This window comes from Leptonychotes weddellii, chromosome 5, assembly GCF_054177405.1.
Source record: "Leptonychotes weddellii isolate Sample4059 chromosome 5, ASM5417740v2, whole genome shotgun sequence".
Lineage (NCBI taxonomy): Eukaryota > Metazoa > Chordata > Mammalia > Carnivora > Phocidae > Leptonychotes > Leptonychotes weddellii.
In genome coordinates, this window is record NC_138373.1 from 13,979,648 (window position 1) to 13,992,480 (window position 12,833).

A 12,833-nucleotide genomic window follows, 5' to 3' on the forward strand; every position below is an offset into this window, starting at 1 on the left:
CCAGTTTTTGGCTCCATCAGCCCTGTGGTCCAAGTTGGAGCTCCAGTCATATCATCTGTGTCCTAAGTAGTAGGGTGGGGGTAAGTGTGGGCATATAAGAGGCATTTAATATATTTTTAGGACATTTCCCATGAATTTCCTTCATTCCCTTACTCTCCACGTAACCCTTCTTTCATTCTACTGGCTATAACATAGTCTTATGGCCATATATAAAAGGCTAGGGAATGTAATTTTTGTTCTAAGTGACCATGTGCCCAACTGAGAATTGTTTTTTCTTTTACTAAGAGGTATAGGCTAGATATTGGGGTAGACACATAGCTACTTCACTGAGTATGTATTGTGTGCCAGGCACAGTGTTACAGTCTCTGTCCCAAAGGTACACATGATCTAATGGAAGACACAGATTCATATGCAATACAATGCTAAGTATTAAAGGAAACCAGGAAGAGGTAATCTGGGGCATTTAGGAAGGCCTTCCTGGACAATGTGGTATCAAACTGAGAAATAAAGCAGTGTTTCTTGATCTTGGCACTATTGACATTTTGGGCCAGATAATTCTTTGTTGTGGGGGCTGTCCTGTACATTGTGGGATGTTTAACAGCATCCCTGGCCTCTATAGATGCCAGTAGCAAACACCGTCCCCACTCTTGGGACAATCAGAAATGTTCCAGACATTGCCAAATGCCTCCTAGGGGGCAAAATGCTCCTCTTCTCCCCTCCTGTTGAGAATCATTGACCTAAAGGATAAGTAGCTCAACAGATAAAGGGAAGAACATTCAGTTTTGACTTGTAGGATAATGGGCTCCTTGGCTTGACCCATGGCTAGAGTGCTGTCCTTGACCATCCAGAATGTTTTTGTCTTCCTTAGCCAAATGAGCCATTAGGAGACATTACTCCTGGGAACAGCCTGTGTCTAACTCTAGCCCTACAGCACCCAAAAAGAAGAGATGGGATGGCAGGCTTCTTGTGGCATGACTGCTGGCCCAACCTAGGGGCACAAAAGGACCTAGGGAACAACTCGGCCTTGTTACACCTGACCTATGGACCTTGCCCTTCCACCATGTAGTGAAAGTCACCCAAGCTCAGTCCCACTGGGCCCAGAATGTGGCATTTGTTTCCCATAGCCTAATGTAATTTTTAAAATGTAAAGTAAAATAAAATAAAACCAGGCAGGAGTCATCTGGAAGTTACAATATGGACAAATTCACAAAGATGAGAAGCATCTCATAAATTGTGGTATTTATGAGGAACTATAGGCAGTTTGGTGTTACTAGAAAGTTCATTTCTAGGCAGGAAGTAGTGGGAAATAAAGCTTGAGAGAGTTGATGGGGACCAGGCTTTGGAGGGCCTTTATATTTTATGGGAAAGATCTTGAATTTTATCCTGTAGACCAGTTGTTTGCAAACTTCTCTTATTGTGGGACACTCATTCCAAATGAAATCTCATAAGGAACCTTGGTATTTTTTTTTTTTTTTAAGATTTTATTTATTTATTTGAGACAGAGAGAATGAGAGAGACAGAGAGCACATGAGAGGGGGGAGGGTCAGAGGGAGAAGCAGACTCCCTGCCGAGCAGGGAGCCCGATGCGGGACTCGATCCCGGGACTCCAGGATCATGACCTGAGCCGAAGGCAGTCGCTTAACCAACTGAGCCACCCAGGCGCCCAAGGAACCTTGGTATCTAACATACATAGAAGTGGAGTGGCTTTGGTTGAGGCAACATTTAATTTTGCTTGGATTTAACAAAATTGAAGTGAAACTCATGGAATTGTACTGTTTTTAAAAGATAAATTGACTGGGTGGCTCAGTCGGTTAAGCGTCTGACTCTTGGATTTCAGCTCAGGTCATGATCTCGGGGCTGTGAGATAAGCCCCTATCAGGCTCTGCGCTCAGCAGGGAGTCTGCTTAAGAATCTCTCTTTCTCTCCCTTTGCCCCTACCCCCAGATGCACACGCGCACTTTTTCTTTCTCTCAAATAAATAAACCTTTAAAAGAAAAAGATTGATTATAACATCCTCCAAAATTTATAGAAATGATAAAAAAAATTTAAGCAGTTAGGATTATCATGGTTTCTAAGAACACTTAGTTTTAATACATGTAAGTTTGACTTCGTTAATTAAAAAACAAAATTAAACAGTAAATTTGAAGATCTAATTGGCTTTATTAAATGATTCATGAATCTGGCAGCGTCCCGTCTAGCAAGAAGAGGGGAGCTTCACGGAGCTAAATAAGAGGAAGGCTTTTAAAGGCAGAGGGCGTAAAGTAAAAGAAAGGAATTTATTAGCAAGGAATGCATTGTTTAGGCAAGGTTGCCTTCCTGAGGGGAGTGGAAAGGGTCTATCAGTAAATTCTCAGTATTGACTAGGAAATTCTGTCAACTGGTTAAAGGTTACATTCCTGGTGGTTTGAAACTGCAATTAGACTAGGTATTAAGTCTTGGTTTCTTGACTTGGGCTTTAACCTAAGTGACATCATTTTGGGCCTGTGGTTTTCCTTTTAACAGTTATTCCCACCCCCCCCTTTTGATCAGACTCTCAGCTTAACTGGGAGATGCGATTAGAATTTATGGCGTTAGCGCCACTCTCAGCTACCACTCTGTACTTCTGGTAGCTTTTGTTGATCCTTTGTGTGGCATTCACAGTTCATAACATTTTGCTTTATCTCTATGTGCTCACCTAAAAGATAATCAAGGACTATTCTATTATCAAGAACAATTTTGGCCAGAGTCTAAAGATACCTTTGTTGAGTAGCTATTGCGTTAGTAGCAGATTCTGCAACAATTTCAAGGATTAAGGAGAAGTTCCTGATCATAGCCTCATTTACATTTATCCCTAACAGAGGAAGTAGGGACCTGCCAAAAGGAGTGAATCCTGAATCCTGCAAGCTTCCTGGTAGGTCGTTTCAAGTCATGATGTAAATTCAGGGGAGTCAGCCAATAAGTTGTCTTATTTTGCTTGTAGAAAGTTAGGGCCAGGGGCGCCTGGGTGGCTCAGATGGTTAAGCGTCTGCCTTTGGCTTAGGTCATGATCCCAGCGTCCTGAGATCGAGCCCTGCATCGGGCTCCCTGCTCAGTGGGGGGCCTGCTTCTCCCCCTCCCTCTGCTTCTCCCCCTGCTGATATTCTCTCTCTCTCTGTATCTGTGTCTCGAATGAATAAATAAAAAAACCTTCAAAAAAAAAAAAAAAGTTAGGGCCAAGTTAGATTTTCTTCTAGCCTGCAATAAAAAGTTATTATAAATTCCAGAGGTTGGCACCCTTATCAGTGGCCTGAGAGATAAAGATAAAGGCATTATCTTTCCAGGCCAGTGGCAGAGGAGAGGAAAGGAAAAGGAGAAACGGTTTCATGTTCTGTTGAAGTCTTGATCCATCGTGGGTGGAAGCAATTTACCTTGACGTTGGATACTTCTCTTCCTTGTAATTTGATTTGGAGGTCTCCAGTGTCTGTATAGGGCTAGATGTCATGTGGAGCCTTTAGCTGGGTGATGTGTACTAAAGGCTTAACACCTAATTTTGCAGAGCAGTGTCAGTGGCCAGGAGCAATTGGTAAGGTTCTTTCCAATAGGGCTCAAGAGCTGTTTTTCTCTCATGTTTCCAAAATGCCTAATCACTAGCTCTAAACTGTGACCTTTGAATTGGGATCCAGATAGACCTCGTTAACCTGTTGATAGGTTTCAACGTAAGACCTTAGAGGTTTACAGTAGCTTGTACTTTTCATAAGATAACAAGGGATCAGCAGAAGGTTGTATATTGATGGGATTCCAAGAAATTTGTAAGGTTTTTGTTAAGGTTTGTATGATCTGTCCAGTGAGGTGGGTGCCTCAGTCACTGGAAATTACAGAAGTTATATCCCAATTGGGAAACACAATTTTTTTAATTTTTTTTTTTTTTTTGGTCCTCACTGTGAGGGCATCAGCCTTGTGGCAGGGAAAGGCTTTAACCATCTGGAAAACATACATACAATAACAAGGACATCTTGATAACTCATATGAAATGGCAATTGAATAAAATCTAGCTGTAGGTGTTCAAAGGGTCCAGCGGGAGGAGGTCTGAGGCCTCTAGAGACAACAGTTTTTTCGGGATTATGGACCTGACAAGTCAGACATTGCTGATAGACCTTCTACAATTTTATAAAAGTTTCCCCACCAGTGTCTGTTTATAATTTCAGTCATCTTAAATGCACCATGGTGGGTGAAGGAATACAAAAACCAAAAAATAGGTTTTGTCATATGCTAGGAAGAGCCAAACAGCTGTTTTGGTTTTCCCATAGCTCTGACTGTTCATTTATAGCCATTGTTTATCCATATTAATTTCTCTGATTCAGGAGCATACTGTTACCTTGTTACAACAAGGGGCCATTTTTACAGAAGCTGAATGGATTTTATCCATGTGTCAGAATCTTTATAGAGTCTGTCGCTACTGCTGTGCGTGAAAGTCAGCTTGATCACACATTAAAATTTCCTTCCAAAGATTTATTTTCCACAAACTTTTTACAACTCTCTTTTTTACATTCAGATTTTGTTCAGTTTTCCCACTTTAAATAACCAGTATCAAAAATAAGTAACTAAATAGCCAGTTTCGTTTTAGGACAAAATTATTTTCTTTCAACAAAAATGTTATTTCTATTTTTCAGATTTTTTCTTAATCAGAAACACACAAATCCTACTTTCCTTGCATGCAGAGTTGTTTCCCTTATTATTTCCAGTAGTATTAATTACATTTATTAAAATTCTTAATTCTTGGAAACCTTAATTTCTAGTGAAAGCAAGTAAGTAAGCAATCGTGAACTTTTATTCCAGCATTCATTCTTTCTTTCTTTCTGTCTTTCTTTCTAAGACTTTATTTATTTGACAGAGAGAGACACAGCGAGAGAGGGAACACAAGCAGGGGGAGTGGGAGAGGGAGAAGCAGACCTCCCACTGAGCAGGGAGCCGGATGCGGGGCTGGATCCCAGGACCCCGGGACCACAACCTGAGCCGAACCAAAGGCAGCTGCTTAACCGACTGAGCCACCCAGGCGCCCCTCCAGCATTCTTTAGATTTGCAAATTTATGAATATATAATTTTTAGAAGCATATCCTTTTTTCATTTTTCCAGTGTAGCGCTAACACATCCGAATATCTTTTAGTTTCTCTGTAATAAGCTCAAAGTAGTTAAACCTGTGTTCAGTAATTAATGTTATAGTATTTTATCTTATTTGGAAATGACCTAGATATTTAAAGAATTTAACTTATCATTTAACCTAATTTAGCAAAACTTTTAAGGTTTTAGGTTACCAGAAAGATTTGGGTAAACTATTTAAGTAGACATAAATATTGCTGAAACTTTTGTCTTGCTTACATTTATTTACTTTTTAAAATAAGTATGTTTAGATTACCTATAAAACCTCATTAAACATTAGACAAAGTCAGCCATTATACCAAGCTATTTTTTTAAGTACTTTATTTATTTTTAAAATATTTTATTTATTTGTTTGTCCGATAGAGAGCGAGAGAGCGCACAAGCAGGGGGAGTGGCAGGCAGAGGGAGAAGCAGGCTCCCGCTGAGCAAGGAGCCCAATGTGGACTCCATCCCAGGACTCTGGGATCTTGACCTGAGCCGAAGGCAGACGCTTAACTGACTGAGCCACCCAGGTGTCCCTCATTATCCCAAGCTATTATTTATTTTTTTGTTGGTAGATCTTGTAAGAGATAATATGAATTTGTTTGGCTAATAGGTAGAATAAAATTTTATATTTGGTGTTGATAACTCTAAACATGTCTATTTTCATTAAGCCATAAACCTTAAACTAGCTTTTATATAGAATATTTTTTTCAGATTACATGAACTTGAAAGACATTTGGGTTAGTTTCTGTCTTTTTGAAAGTTTTAGAATGCCCAGTCCTTATAAGCACTTGTCTTCAAACCAAATATTAGAGCCCTTCACAAATTAATTTTAGCAATACTATCCGGAGGCAGCACAGTATCTCATATTTATAACATGTACACAAACAGATAAATGCAAAGACCTTATAATTACTAATATTTGTGGAGAAGATTTTTAAGATTTGTATTTGTCCCTGGAATTAATCTTAAGGACACTACTAGAGCGTAGGAGCCCTTTTAGCAGTTTGCATTTTAAAAAGACCTTTTCCCCTTTCTTTCTTCCTTTAGAGTCAGGTGATTATGAGCTGTGTTTATAACTCCAAGGGACTGAAAGAATTTAAGTTTCTCCAAGATGGACTTTGCTTTCCTAAGGCCAATAATTTACAAGCCTTTTGAGATAAATAAGGGAGTTTGGGGATTGGTGAAGAAATAGGTGAATTTTGAATTGCCTCTGGAGCTGACTTTTGTTTTGCAAAAAATTTGCAAGATTAGGACAGTTGCTTTCAATTCCTCAAAAAATCGGGTTGTAACTTAAATGACATCATACATTGGTCCACCTATCCAACTACATTATCCTCAATTGGTTTCTTTCCCTCTGGGTACAGAGTTTTAATTTTAAATATTTCTGGCAGTATTGAATAACCCAACCCCACTTGGGTAAGGGCCCCAAAGAGGGTAAAGATATTACCTTCCCAAAATCCAGTCACTCCCAAAGATTGCCTTAAAAAAAGAACCAACAACTTGCATGTCCCAGGCAGGCAAAAAGCCAAGCCCACTTGTGTGAGCAAGAAGACAATAGCTATCCCAGAGAGAGAAAGGATCAATAAACAATGGGTTTGGATTTGGAAGGGAAGGGATAGTGTGCAATTTTATTTTCCTCTCTCAACTGGGCACTACAGACAGATTCAGAAGAAGGGATTCTAATAAGAATTTTCACCCTTCACTGGCTTCTGTCAGTTTTTCTGTGATCCCTTCTGTGGACTCTGTTATCTACCAGAGGTTACCCTTGTTTGTTTAAAGAAATAATGTAGCAGTTTACCAGTAAATTCCTCAGTTTCATCAACTCTGAGAGGGTTCTATACAGGGGGCTTCCTTTGAAGGTAGATATGGGGTTATCTGTAAGGCCATTAACTTGGAAGACTATTTATGGTTGTGTAGTCTTTTCAGAGTGGAAAAACAATTCAGACAGAGGATTAGTAGAATGAGTACTCAGGAGGAAAGAGAGAGCTGTGGGAGTTACCGTCCTATTTTAAGTCCCTCACATTAATTTTTCTTTAGGCTTTTGCAATGACTTTTTCAATGAAACTACTTCAGAATTGTGGAACCTTTTGGAAGCCTCTGCTTGCTAATTAAAATAGGTATCCCATTCTGTTTAATTTGGGAGCCATTGCTTTCAAGTGTACTTCTTAAATGATCTTATCTAATTGGAACATTCCATCAGGGCCATTGTAATTCTAGGTGGTTTTTCGTAAAAATTTGCCATTTCTGTATATATTCAGTGTACCCAGCTCCGTAGTTTTTATTTAATTTATTATTTATTTATTTACTTATTTTTTAAAAGATTTTATTTATTTGACAGAGAGAGGGAACACGAGCAGGGGGAGTGGGAGAGGGAGAAGCAGATTCCGTGCTGAGCACAGAACCTGATGTGGGGCTCAATCCTAGGACCCTGGGATCATGACCTGAGCCAAAGGCAGACACTTAGTGACTGAGCCACCTAGGCGCCCCCCAGCTCCATTGTTTTTAGACATAAAATAAGCAGATGTGCCAGAAGGTGGTACATTTGACTCTTTAGAATTCAAGGACCTCATTAGCTAAGCCTTTGTTACACAAAACCAGACAGACAAACATACCAGCAGTAACCAAAAGATGTTACTGTGGGCTGGCCAAGAGAAGGTCTTGTGCACCACCAGCACTAAACCAGCAGGCTCTAGTAAATGGGGATTTCAGACTGGAACTTTGGGGAAGGAATTTCAATGTGGAATTGTGGACTGGGCTGTGAACACTGGTGTTCTGCTAGGAGCCCCTTGTCAGTCTAGACTGACCTGTGAACCCTGGACTGGAAAGCCAATTAAATAGGTAGCTTGAATGCAAAAGAGCAGAATCAAACCATGAAGGACTTACCAATGGCCCTCAGAAATGGCCAGAAAGGGGGTGCCTGGGTGGCTCAGTCGTTAAGCGTCTGCCTTTGGCTCAGGTCATGATCCCAGCCCCACATCAGGCTCCCTGCTCCACAGGAAGCCTGCTTCTCTCTCCCACTCCCTCTGCTTGTGTTCCCTCTCTCGCTGGGTCTCTCTCTGTCAAATAAATAAAATCTTTAAAAAAAAAAAAAAAAAAAGGCCAGATAGTGAACTCAAAAGGGTTTGCAGGGCACCATGCCTGTGTTTTTCATTGTTCCTGAATTCTCTCAGAAGTTTGCTTTGGATCTCATTGCTGTCACCAAATCTGTTAAAAAACAAAATTCAGCTGAGTAAATTTGAAGATCTTACTGGCTTTTTAAAAGTGATTCATGAATCGGACAGCATCCCATCTAACAAGTAGAGGGGAGCTCCACTGAGCTACACAAGAGGAAGGTTTTTAAAGGCAGAGAGAGGGCATTTAAAAAAAAAGAAGAAAGGAATTTATTAGCAAGGAATGCATTGTTTAGACAAGGTTACTTCCCTAAGAGGAGTGGAAAGGGTCTTTCAGTAAATTTCTAGCAGTAACCAGAAGTTCTATGTTGACTGGTTAAAGGTTACATTTCTAGCAGGTTGGATCTGCAGATTAGGTATTAAGTCTTGGTTTGACACCATTTGGGGCAGTGTTTTTCTTTTTAACAACTTTTTAGGGCATAAAACAAAGATCCCTCTGGCATAAATTAAAAAAAAAAAAAAGATTTAAAATGTAAGCCTGTTTGGGAATGTATTCTTAAGATGAAGCATAGAGGAAATTTGATTTGTAAATAGAGTAACCTAAAAATTGAATAATTTTGTCAAAGGAAAACCAAGTATATCATAGGTAATAGCTAGTGCCTATTCAGATACTATTGTCTTCTCCCTCTTCTGAATTTAGAACATCATGGTCCTCTCCCTCTTCTGAATTACTTGACTGATAAAGGATGATTTCATTATTTTTGAAAACATTACATTCCATCATTGCTCAAAATCATCTTATCAGATGTCAGCCATATATTAAAATCATTTCAAGGACTTTGAAAAGACCCACATCAGTTAGTTTCTTCCTCCCTCTCTTTCTTTTTTTTAAGTAGGCTCCACACCTGGCGTGAAGCCCAACGTGGGGCTTGAATTCATGACCCTAAGATCAAGATTCAGACACTTAATCATCTGAGCCACCCAGGTGCCCCTAAGATACCAGAGTTTCTGATTCAGATCTGTGACAAGTCCAAGAATCTGCATTTGTAACAGGTTCTTAGGTAATGCTGATGTCCTGGTCTGCAGCTTTCACTTTGGGAACCAGTGCCTCAAAATCATGCTACATTTTATGTTGGTTTCATATGCAGACTCTGACTTTCTCACCCATTCCTCTCTGGGCTCCAACTATACTGAAATAATTGTATCTACTCAAATATTCCATACTGCTCATTATATTGCTCCTTCTGCCTGTGGTACCTTTCACTCGCTTGTTTGTCCAAGGGACTCAAGTTGTATTGCAGTATTCAGTTCAGATTTCCTTTCCCTGAAGATCTCCGAGACCTCCCTCTGTCCAGTGAACTTCCTATGGCTTCATGAGATGCCTTGGCAAACGGGAAAGAGTTCTGACTTTGAAGCTGATTAGACCTCTGTTTAAAACCTTTCAATGATACTAACTGGTTTTGTAACATTGCATAAACTACTGTCCCTCTCTCTATCTCTGTGGTTTTTTTTTTAAGATTTTATTTATTTATTTGACAGAGAGAGAGAGAGCACAAGTGGAGGGAGTAGCAGGCAGAGGGAGGGAGAAGTAGGCTCCCCGGTGAGCAGGGAGCCCGATGTGGGGCTTGATCCCAGGACCCTGGGATCATGATCTGAGCCGAAGGCAGACGCTTAACCGACTGAGCCACCCAGGCGTCCCTATCTCTGTTTTTTACACTATAAAATGGAGAAGATGGTGATGATGAAATAATAATGATATCATCCAAAATTTAGTGAATATTTGTTGTGTGCCAGGCATTGTTAAGCTCTTTACGTGCATTATTTCATTTACTTTTCATATTTACCCTTTCACACTTAACCATAGGTACTTTAAAAACCTTTTTATAGATAAAGGACTATACCTCTCAGAGAGATTGAGGAGCTTGTCCTCACTCAGTTGAAACAGGTAAGCTAGGACATGGGCCCATGTGTTTCTGTCTTTAGAAACTGTACTCTTGGGGCACCCGGGTGGCTCAGTTGTTCAGCGTCTGCCTTCGGCTCAGGTCATGATCCCAGGTTCCTGGGATCGAGTCCCACATTGGGCTCCCTGCTCAACCGGAAGCCTACTTCTCCCTCCCCCACTCCCCCTGCTTGTGTTCCCTTTCTCACGGTCTCTCTCTCTCTCTGTCAAAAAATAAATAAAATCTTAAAAAAAAAAAAATTAAAGATGACACAAAGAAATGGGAAGACATTTCGTGAGCATGGACTGGAAGAACACGTATCATTAAAATGGCTATACTACCCAAAGCAATCTGTAGATTTAATGCAATCCCTATCAAAACACCAACAGTATTTTTCACAGAACTAGAACAAACAATCCTAAAATTTGAATGGAATCAGAAAAGACCCTGCATAGCCAAAGCAACCTTGGAAAAGAAAAGTGAAACTGAAGGCATCACAATTCTAGACTTTAGGTTACATTACAAAACTGTAGTAATCAAAACAGTATGGTACTGACACAGAAATAGACACACAGGGCAACGGAACAGAGTAGAGCCCAGAAATAAATCCACAATTATATGGTCAATTAATCTTCAACAAAGCAGGAAAGACTATGCAATGGGAAAAAGAAAATCTCTTCAACAAATGATGCTGGGAAAACTGGGCTGCTACCTGCAAAAGAATGAAACTGGACCAATTTCTCACACCATACACAAAAGTAAACTCAATATGGATTAAAGACCTAAATGTAAGACCCAAAATCACAAAAATCCTAAAAAGAGCACAGACTCTAATTTCTCAGACATCAGCCGTAGCAATATTTTTCTAGATATGTCTCCTGAGGTAAGAAAACAAAAGCAAAAATAAACTATTGGGACTACATCAAAATAAAAAGCTTCTGCACAGTGAAAGAAACATTCAACTAAAAGGCATCCTATAGAATGGGAAAAGATATTTGCAAATGACAAATTTGGTAAAGGGTTAGTATCCAAAATATGTGAAGAACTAGTACAACTCAATATGACACAAATAATCAAATTAAAAACTGGGCAAAGACATGAACAGATATTTCTCCAGAGATGATATACAGATGGCCAATAGACAAATGAAAAGATGCTCAACATCACTCATCATCAGGGAAATGCAAAACAAAACCACAATGATATCTCACCTCATACCTGTCAGAATGGCTAAAATAAAAAACACTAGAAAAGACAAGTGTTGGGGAGGATGTAGAGAAAAAGGAACCCTCATGCACTATTGGTGGGAATGCAAACTGGTGCAGCCACTGTGGAAAACAGTATATGGAGGTTCCTCAAAAAATTAAAAATAGAACCACCATATGATCCAGGAGTTCCACTATTGGGTATTTACCCAAAGAATACAGAAACACTAATTCAAAAGAATATATGCACCCTTATGTTTATTGCAGCATTATTTATAATAGTTGAATTATGGAAGCAGCTAAACTGTCCATCAACTGATAAACAGATAAAGAAGATGTAGTATATATATACAATGGAATATTATTACTGAGCCATAAAAAAGAATAAGATCTTGCCATTTGCAACAACAAAGATCTAGAGGGTATAATGCTAACTGAAGTAGTCAGTCATAGAAAGACAAGTACCATATGATTTTACTCATATGTGGAATTCAAGAAACAAAACAAATGAACAAAGGAAAAAAGGAACAAACCAAAAAACTCTTAACTGTAGAGAACAAATTGATGGGCAGGTGGTTGGGGGGATGAGTGAAATAGGTGAAGGGAATTAACAGTACACTTATCATGATGAGCACCAGGTGATGTACGGAATTACTGAATCACTACATTGTACACCTAACTTAATATAACACTGTATGTTAACTCTACTGGAATTAAAATTAAAAAAATATATATATAGGGCGCCTGGGTGGCTCAGTTGGTTAAGCAACTGCCTTCAGCTCAGGTCATGATCCTGGAGTCCCTGGATCGAGTCCCGCATCGGGCTCCCTGCTCGGCAGGGAGCCTGCTTCTCCCTCTGACCCTCCCCCCTCTCATGTGCTCTCTCTCTCTCTCATTCTGTCTCAAATAAATAAATAAAATCTTTAAAAAAAAAATATATATATATATGGTGCTCAAACACAATCAGAGAATTAGAAATTAAAATCACAATGAGGTACCATTTACTCTTACCCAATTGGAAAATTAAAAAAACAGGCTGTCCTGTATAATAAAATAAGGTTGTAAAATGTGTTGTAGTTTTGTACACTAAATGATCCCTCTTTTATTATCTAAATGTTTGGTGTGGATGTACACGTAAGTTTAAAACTACATATCTATATGTATATGTTTACATATGTATGTTTATAATTTATTTTTCATATATATGGAAAAATATGTTATCTATGAAAAATTAACAAAATATTAACTTAAAAAAAAGCCAGGCTTATGGATACCGACCCTTGGGAATTTTTATACTCTGATGGTAGCAATGTAAACCACTGAAAACTCTTTAGAAAACAATTTGGTGGGGCACCTGGGTGGCTCAGTTGGTTAAGCATCTGACTTCAGCTCAGGTCATGATCTCTGGGTCCTGGGATCAAGCCCTGTGTTAGGCTCCCTGTTCATCGGGGAGTCAGCTTGTCTCTCTGCCTCTCCCC

General features: G+C 39.4%; 1 long non-coding RNA gene across 1 annotated transcript in view; it reads left to right on the top strand.

Annotated features, from left to right (window-relative positions):
* The first annotated feature begins 1,671 nt into the window (after positions 1–1,671).
* The window catches only part of LOC145721529 (uncharacterized), a 27,984-nt gene continuing 16,822 nt past the window's right edge, over positions 1,672–12,833 (top strand). Inside the window, exon 1 of the long non-coding RNA XR_014145257.1 lies at positions 1,672–2,890. This is a non-coding gene — a long non-coding RNA (uncharacterized LOC145721529). The remainder of the gene's footprint in view (positions 2,891–12,833) is intronic.